Here is a 10,473-nt window from a genome sequence, read left to right as displayed (position 1 = left end):
ATTAGGTAGGACGGTGTACGCACAGGCAGGTGTCCCTTTACGCTGCCGATTTTTTATAGTCAGCTATCGCCCACCACCCAACCTGGTTCAGTTCTTAACCATTTCGGAAAAACAATGGAAATACACAGACTTAGAGGTGTATACGCACTTACCGGTAATGCTAATATCCATTTGCTGAAAGTCCTAAACTGTTGCTCCTGCCATCAACCGCGAAGCCTTCACACATCTACCATTGTTAACACTAATTAATTCCTTTAATTCTTTTAATATTAGAATCTTTTAATTTCCATCCTCAAAAGCATCAAAAAACGCTTCATATTCCATTAAAATTATGTACTTAAATAAATTAGGCTTACAATTACTAATATAACCTTAACATTGATAATAACTGACATTATTTCTTTTAATCTCAACCATAGATGGGAATTTAATCAATGGGTATTAGTGGGCCTCATGGTCTCATCTATTAGAGGGGGTGCACCAGATCCAAAGCCTATATATATATATATATATATATATATATATATATATATATATATATATATATGGAAGAGTTCAGGTGCGGGTATAGCTTCCCGTGCGCTGTGCGGTTAAATCTAAGCAGTTGATCAAATTTAGATCAACAGCTCAAATCAATGAAACTTTAAAATAAAAAAAAAAACGCGTGTCTGGAACAAAGAAATATAAGCTAAGGCGCACCTTAAGTGTTAGATCTTAAGCACAAACTCACGCACATTAAGTATAAAACCCACACACATTAAGTACAACCTCACGCACATTAAGCACAAAACCCACGCACTTTAAATATTAACTCACAGACTTTAAGTTTCAACAACTACTAACATTAAGTACAAAACTCACGCACATTAATTATAAAACCCACGCACATTAGGCATAAACATCACGCACATTAAACACAAAACCCACGCAATTTAAGTATTAACTCACAGACTTAAGTTTTAACAACTACTCACGATAAGCACAACCCCACGCACATTAAGCACAAAACTCACGCACATTAAGCACAAAACACACGCACATTAAGCACAAAACTCACGCACATTAATCACAGATCCGCTCACCTTAATTTTGACCTAGATGCAAAAATTACAAAATTGCCACCGCGTTTTTTTTTAAGCTTTGATAATCCTGAACGTTGATTTAAGCGAGATGAAAGGCCCAATTAAACCGCACAACCGCACCTGGGCACCCTAACCGCACGAGAACCTAAACATATAGATATATATATATATATATATATATATATATATATATATATATATATATATGAACGGATTAGATGCATTCCCTCAATGGGTACACGGATTGCTAACTTATAATATAACACACCCATACATAATTAAAAACTTCCATAAATAATCAACAAAATTCTGTACATTCAACTTAAAAAAACCAACGACTCGGATGAATCCACACTGTTTGTATTTTAAGCACTGTTTGTATCTGAATAGAATCATATATATATATATATATATATATATATATATATATATATATATATATATATATATATATATATATATATATATATATATAGGCGGGTTCAGGTGCGGCAGTGTGTTACGGTGCGGCAACACCAATAGTTCACCAAATATGCACCATCAACATTAGGAAATACACCACACAAAACAGAGTAAACAGAGCCCTACATCACCAAACACACACCATTAGGTGTGAGTAAAAACACCATACACTGTTCGGAAATACACCATTGGGGGTGGTGAGTTATATGGTGTATTTTTTTTGAGTCTGTGGTGTATTTTGTGAGTCTGTGGTGTATTTTGTGATGTTTTATTACATTTCATTGAGGTGTGTTTTTATTACACTGTTGGTGCATATTGTTAACACTGTTGGTGTATTCTGGAATTTGACCGCACCGCCGCACGGTAAGACCCCGCCGCATATGAGCGCTCTTCTATATATATATATATATATATATATATATATATATATATATATATATATATATATATATATATATATATATATATATATATATATATATATATATATACTTTTTATTTTTGGAAATACGGAGTATAAATTTTAGCAAAATTGCTATTAAACAAAAATATAAATTCTCACCTTTTTTTTTTCTTTTTTTTTCAAATTTGATCATTAAAATTTATCACTTTAAAAAATTGTGAAGTATAATTCGAAACAAAAATTTGTAATTATTTTTATTTATTAATATTTGAATATGGACATGATTTTTACACATTGTCCATACAAAATACTAATCATTCTAAAAACATAATAAACCTTAATCAAAGTTATATTCCTCATTTATGTTCATGTTTTTAATGCTAACCATTTTGTACATTGTGCTTTTAGAGTTGTACTATATAATTTTTTGGACAAAAATACCCTTACCGTTATAACTTCCATTACCTTTTCCATTACTTTTACCATGCACATGCATCTACCATATCTTTTCTTATATTCTTTAATTATAATAATATTTGTAAAACATTATATATTCATTTTATATATATATATATATATATATATATATATATATATATATATATATATATATATATATATATATATATATATACATAATGAATATATATATATACAATCAAGACGTCTCGACGTTCCAGGGTATCTGTGCCCCTATTCGTGCATGTGAACTAATAATTGGATATCAGTTGCGATGGGTCTTCGCAAGTATTGGCCATTACACAACACAACACGACAAAAGTTTAGTACGCATGAAATGTGAGTCGATTCACCCATACGTAGATACTCATTGATTACATCTGCTGGTTACCCCATATGCTAACTGACGAATCACAAGACGAAATTTTAATTTTAAGGTAGCGATAAACTTCTTCTTCTGGAAGCATTAACCCATTCTTGAAATAATTCAAACCCACCCTCTATTTCATGAACTATACGCAGAAACAAATGTTTCACATTCGGAAACATCTACTATATGGAACAAATTATCCAGATAAATGTGATCATTGTTAAAGTAATCGCGACTTAAACAATCATGACTAATTTCACGGTGCCGATTGATATACCTTCGAGAATGAGTAATTATGAAGAAGAACTCCGATTTATCAATATTTGAAATGCTTGTTGAACCAAATAGTTTCCAACATCCTAATTATCATCAATGAAATGTTCATGGTCACTAGATCAACATTTTGAATTGGGAGAGATTGAAAGGAAGTGCAATTTAAAATAATAACTATTGAAAGGGTAGGATTGTAAAAAAAATGTTGAATAAAAATGAAAGAGTATTATATATATATATATATATATATATATATATATATATATACACTAATTAAAAAAACACACACACTCAATGACATATATTTATTAAATGAAGTTCATTTCAGTCTCAACTGTTATTTAGCAGTCGAGACTGAATTTAGATTATTATTATTTTTATTAAATGTAGCATAATGGTAGAGACATGTTGTCTCTCACCACGTGCGCTGCGTGGCGCGTCACGTGCCAGTCTTTTTTTTTCTTTTTTTTTTTCTAGAGAGAAACTTCTCTCATGAGAATAATTTTCTCTCTCCTTCATTTGTTTTCTTTTCTTTTCTTTTTTTCTTTTTCTCACCTCTCTTTCTCTTGATTGGAGATATCTTGATGTTGATAATCTCGATCAACGACAAAAAATATGACACCAATGACAATCTCGATCATCTTCATTAATGGTGAACAATCACCGGTGGGAAAGGTGGGAAGATGGGGTTCGGGATGTTGACGGAAAACGGCCGGTAACCACCACCACCACCACTGCCGTCCATGGAAGAGCTAGAGGGAGAAAGATGGATGGTTTAGATGGGAAAAAGGGAAAAATAAAGGATTGACTAACAAAGGTAGCTTAATTAGCGTATACAAGTAGGAATTGGTTGTGAGTAGCGACGACAAATTGTCCTCTATATATAGGAGCGGTGAGTGACACTGTGCGGAGAGATGCTATCCAACGATCCAGATTGAATCAAAAGTGGGACCATAAGAATATGTATATGAGTCATACCACACGTATTCTCATCTTTCTTCGTACTAATCTTTGACATGTCCTGACTGATTTATAAAGGATACAGTTTTCATTCATTTTCTTTTCTTTCTTCAAAAGTGGGACCATAAGAATATGTATATGACATTTACTGTTGAAGAGGAAATAGAAAGGATACTTGACAGAGATGAGGATGCGCCAATTGTTGAGAAAAATAACCCACAAGTCATTGATAAAGGAAAGAAGACCGTACGAAGGTATGAAAATCCCTTGCCCTTTCCTTTGCAAGAAACAAAGAAAAGTATATGGAAGAAATTTTTAGAAATAGTTGAAAATTTGAAAGTTTCTGTCCCTTTACTTGATTTGCTCTCCCAAGTCCCCTCCTATGAAAATTCTTGAAAGAAATACTTGTTAAAAAGAGAAAATATGGGAAACATGAGATGATTGCAATGGCACAAGAGTATAGGGCCTTGACACCCGGAGTTGGAAGAAGAGTGACCAAATATAAAGATTCGGGGAAGTTCACAATTCCTTGTATTGTTGGAGGTCGTCCTATAAAATGATCCCTTTGTGATCTTGGAGCCAGTGTCAGTGTCATGCCCCTTTCACTTTGTATGAAGATGAATTTGGGCAAGCCAAAACCAATCAACCTCACATTGTGCATGACGGATCAGTCTACTTCAACCGTTGTGGGTATACTTGAAGATGTCCCTGTTCGTGTGGACAAATATTTTGTCCCTATTGATTTCATTGTATTAGATGCTCAAGAAAATCCAGAAATTCCACTCATCTTGGGGAGACCTTTCTTGGCTACAATCGGAGCATTAATTGATGCTAGAAAGGGAACGATGATTTTTTATTTTGGAGAAGAAAAAGTTGAATTCAATGCCTTCAAGGAGAAAAGTTCATGCAACATGGTTCATCTAATGAAGTGGGATGAAGACAACCTCGAAACACAGAAGTCGCAACGTTTCAATTTCACAAGCGAATGAAAGAAAGGGAGCAACAATACATTCTAATACATTCCAAATTGAATTAGAAAGGCACATTAACCAAAGCAGCAATTATATTCCTAATCAAATTGGCGGCAATTTCTAAATTAAATAAGGAGAGTCCAATTTTGCACAGGATTCCTATTCTCTTTGGGTTTGATTCCAACTATAAAATCCCACCTTCCTCAACCCTAATGGGAAATTTTTCAGATTTTTAGAGATCTTTGGAGACGAGAAAGAGAGAAATCAAGAGCCACAAGTTGTCTTGGGAAGCAAGAAGAAGACTAGGGAGATTTGAGAAAATCGTCTGGTTAATTCTTGTACTCTTTTTGTAACACCCCCAATTTCCATGCCAATTTAAACTTAAATATGCAGATAATCTAACCACAATATAAGCAAACACAGCGGAAGTCTAACTATATAAAACTGGAAAACGAAGAGTGTTATGCCATGTCCACACTAAAGTGAACGCACAGGCAAGAACATCAACATCATCAGTTTAACAAGGGACAAGGTCAAAACAACAACAATCTATTGTTCATCATATAAGGCACACATGCCCATAGCAAAACTAAACAAAGCCTGAGGGATACTACATATCCATCTCTAGATCGCGCTCGCCACTACTCGGGACCTGAAAAGCACATAACTAAATGGGATGACGCCCGGTCAGCGAATGATGCTGGTAACCCACCAATACATGTTAAGTATCATACATAGATAGTATATATATACAGAATCATTTTCGAAACAGAATACTGTATATATAAGTTCAAAGCCAAAGATAGAAGTCAACCACAAGACTCTATATCACTCACAATAAGAATGAGGGAACACATCCCAAGCCAACAAGAAGTAACAACGACAAACAAGTAAGGCTCAAGGTGTATTCTACCATCATTCAGTAGAATATCACCCGACATGCTCAACACAAGAGAATCAAGATACACACATTACCAACACATGCCTTCGTGACATCACTCGTCACGAATAGAGAAACACACAACAGCAACACATGCCTTCGTGACATCACACATCACGAATCAATAATCCTTCCTTATGTCCGGTTCCAACCTTATGGCTACCCCCAACCTTATATCTAGTTCCAACCTTTACCTCCAGGACCCCTATACTCCAAGTCCAACCTTATTCCTCCGAGGACCGTCGTTCCCACTCCGACAATCTCCAACAATACCACCGATTTCATAGTACACGAGGGTACCGATCACACACACTTTGGCAACACATGCCTCCCAAGAAATACGTGAACCCGACACACAGGTCACAAACTCCATAATCACGTCATGGCCACCACAAGGACCACTGTCGTACCTTGGTGACTAATGTCCCATTCCATTAATCGTGCAATCCAGGTACAGCCACACACACAACACCATCATAGGAATCAATCAACGGATCTCAACGAAGATATGAAACTATACTCAACAAGGAAAGGATCACAATCCAACAACAACGATGATCACACAAGTCATCATCCACAATTAGGAAAGTACAAACCACACACGCCAGCATTTCAACACCGAACTAGCATTCTCATCAAACGGGTAAACAAAACATAGTTCCGAAGAACACACAAGACTCACAATGGTTCAACGAATCACAAGGTTGAACACTTAGCACGATTCAAGACACCAAAACCTACATGGAATCCTACCATATAGTTCTAGACATACGAAACATCAAGAAGACACTCAAATAGTTCCACAAAAGAACATCGGGGAGTCAAAACATCAAATACTGAGTCAAAATAATCACGGGGAACAAATCCCCAAACTACACCATATATGTACCCCGCGGGTGAGGCCACGGGTGGACCCCCACCCGTGGTTCCGCCCGCGGGAACACACTCCCACAACCAACGTACCCCGCGGGTGGACCCCTACCTATCGTTCCGCCCGCGGGTACAACACCCTGTACCAAAACATCCCATCGGGGATTTTCAACACCAAGCTCAAATTCAAGTCCAAAACATGCCAAATCTCACCAAATACAACAGAATGACTTGAATCAAAGGAATAGTCAAGCAATGGCATACATGAACCCTAAAAACAAGCTCTAGATATGCATTTTCACAAGACAATGCATCAACACTCACATTTCATAGCAAAATCACATGTAGAATCCAAGAAATCATCATATAGGTAAGTAAAATAGATTTTGTAAAGCCTGGGTTACCTTTGAAGACTAAACCTTCACTTATAACACCTCTCAAAGCTCCTAACAAGGTTCACCTTGAACACCCACTTCAAGAACACACCAAAAGACCATAAAGATTTCATCTTTAGAAAAAGATACCTTAAAAAACACTAAAAACACAAAAGGAACATAGATCTTACCCTCCTAGATGCTAAAGAGTATGACAGGTGAAATATTGGAGACAAACTTTGAAGATATTGGAAAGCTCAAACTTAGCTTGGAGAGAAAGCTAGCTAAATTCTATAGAGAAGGAAGAGTTTTATGTTTTGAGTGTGTTAGGAGAAGAATGAGAAATGCCCTTAGGTTAGCTTGGATACAAACATGAGGTGTAAAGTCATCTTTACCCTTACTAAGATGAAAAAGTGTAACGAGACAAGGTAACTATTCACAAAGCTTTAGGTACAACACCTTGACTTGGGTTGACTAGTCAATTACTAGTCCCCGACTATTGAATTTTCAGGAATTTAAAGAATTAAATTACCAATTAGATTAGGATTAAAGAATAAGGATCTCGTTCTCTGAAACGCTCTGTTTTCTTCGCCACTCCTGATCGTGGTTTTTCCGATCATCTGTTCAAACGTGGATACCTCTCCCGATCGTGATCGGAGGGAGTGTTCTCCCTAGGCTGTCTAGGACGCTGATATATATGCTGTGATGATGGTTTCGTTTTCTCTACCAGTGATCTATCTGTTTCTGTTGTGGCTCATAATCTCGATCCGCATGGACGTTCTGGATATAGAAAAGTGCTGTGCCGAGATTGTTCTGGCCGATGAAGCGGTTGGAGGCCTGGAGGCTCCGGAGGCTCGGTCGATTCCAGACGCGACGATTACGAATAACCTTGTTGGCCGTCTCCTCACCGATCGGCCAATCCGGTTCGAGCATATGCAACATGTTCTGGCTTCAGTTTGGCGACCAGTTACGGGCATGTATGCAATTTCCCTGGCGGATGATTTGTTTCTCTTTCAGTTTCCGCATCAGAGAGATCTTCATCGGGTAATTGAAGATGGACCTTGGTCCTTCGAGAATGGTTGTGTGATATCTTCCTGATGCTATTTATGTAATGAATAGAGAAGCATGATCACTTTGTGAATAAGAATTATTAGAAAAGCATGAGTAGAATGTGTTGTATGTCCAAAGGGATTTGAAGCTTATTTTGATGGTAGAAATGTACAGAGCATGTCTTTTTACAACTAGCATGATTGTTTTTTCTTAAGAGTTCAATGTGATATATTTATAGATTTGAAGCATGTTGTTCAGTAAATTGCATTCCAAGCATATCATGTTTTAAAAGTGCATAAGTGGCCAACGTGAGCCTAAGTATTATTTTCCAAAACTCATGAGCATGTGGAAAGTCTTTATCTTGTTGCATTAAGAATTTGTTGAGAAGTGACATGCATAAGTTTGCATAAGTAGAAGAGTTGCATGATATATATATATATATATATATATATATATATATATATATATATATATATATATATATATATATATATATATATATATGCACTATCTATATAAGTGAGGTTTTGGAGGACTCGTTGGGACTATGTCCTTTCGAAGTAAAAGAGAAAGTAACGGACATTGCGATCCGACAGATTTATCATGTAACGCGGTGTATTTCCACGTTACGAGGTTGGAGACTGCCCGCCAGGCTTGGAATCCTGGTTAGGGGGTGTGCACACTAAAAGTACGATACCTGATTCCACAGAGAAAGCAAGAAAGAAAGAAAGATAAAGAACCAAGAGAGTGGTTCTGTGGGCGAGTTGAGTATGTGGCCGACTAGATTGTCGAGCCGGTTAGGTCCATTCACGATTCGTGAAGACCTACCTCCCCACGAGTTAGAGGTTCCGTAGTTATGGATGTAGCGGATGCACGAAATTGCACCGTACGCTAGGGCTTCGCTGCGGCAGAGTACCTACCTCACACAAGAAGAGAAATGAGAAGTATGACAAAGTTTGAGCAAGAAAGATATCGAGTCAAGAGACTCAAGAGAAAGAAAGCTAGTCATCGTGACTCTAAGAAACCTCCCCATAAAAGTATTCTATTTTTCAAACGAGTGTATGAGTATACTTATAGTATTGCACGAGATTGCATAATGAGAATGTTTGCACGAGATTGCATTTGAGTATAGTATTACACTAGATTGCATAATGAGTATGATTAATCGGGATTGTATACTGAGCATGATTGCTTTAGTTGCATTTTGATGCCTTATATATCTAGTTTACGTGATGAGGACTTGAAAGCATGAAGACAATTTCGTATTGGTTGATAGTATGAGATTGATTGATAGCTTGAGTTCGTTGTGATGAGATTTGTTATGAGAAATATGTGTTGGAGTGTTTATGTTGATGAGTTTTATATATATTTGAAGCATGCCTGTTGATATTATAGGTTGCAAGCATATAGAAAGTCTGTAATGTATCTTAAAGTTGTCTGAGTGTCGAGATTGCTTGATTAGAGTTTGTGAATAAATGTATTTCCAAAGTATATACTGTGGTACTTTACAGGGTTGAGTGTGGTTATACTTAGCTTCGTGCTAACGGGTGTTTTCATATTTGTCTATGTGTTGTTTGCAAAACCCCTTTCAGGTGGGCCCAACGTTGAGAAGTGATCGAGTTAGACTAGCTTAGTAGATCTAGTAGTCCAAACTCTTAGTATTTTTATTATGATGTTTGTTTCGATGAATTTGTAGACCTATGATGTTCAAGTTTGATGATTGACATCGGGGTGTTTTTCCCCCAAATGACTTTAAGTTAAGTAATTTGAATGTTAGTTTGGTTTATTGATTTAGTTCCATCCTTAGCCTGTGCAATCATCATGGAGTGGTGGTTGTGGCGGTGACATTCCCACTAGTTTATTTATTAAGTTGTTATATTAATTTTGGTTTTATAATTGTAATTAAGATTAAGAAAAGTGGGGTGTTACAGGTAGATAGGTGTGAACTTCGTGGACGGGCTACGCTGTCGGCCGAAAGGAAAGAGCTCCCAACCGGTCTTGAACCCGACGAGCTCTCACACGAACATTCCTCGCGTCCTCCGTTCGACCGTCGCGAGGATTATCCGCCAGGAGGCGCTTGTGGGAGGACAACTCCTGTTTGTGTTTTTGCCTGACTGTCTCCTCTGTGTCGGCCAATTGGTTAGCCCTTTGTATAGCCTCAGCATATGTCTTGGGATTCTCATCCCGTTGCTTGCTGTAATACCAGTTTCGGCCACTCTTGTGCCGGAGATCCCCCCCACCCCCACCCCCCCCCCCCCC

This window comes from Ipomoea nil, unplaced genomic scaffold, assembly GCF_001879475.1.
Source record: "Ipomoea nil cultivar Tokyo-kokei standard unplaced genomic scaffold, Asagao_1.1 scaffold0482, whole genome shotgun sequence".
In the NCBI taxonomy this organism is placed as follows: domain Eukaryota; kingdom Viridiplantae; phylum Streptophyta; class Magnoliopsida; order Solanales; family Convolvulaceae; genus Ipomoea; species Ipomoea nil.
This window is presented reverse-complemented; position numbering follows the sequence as displayed.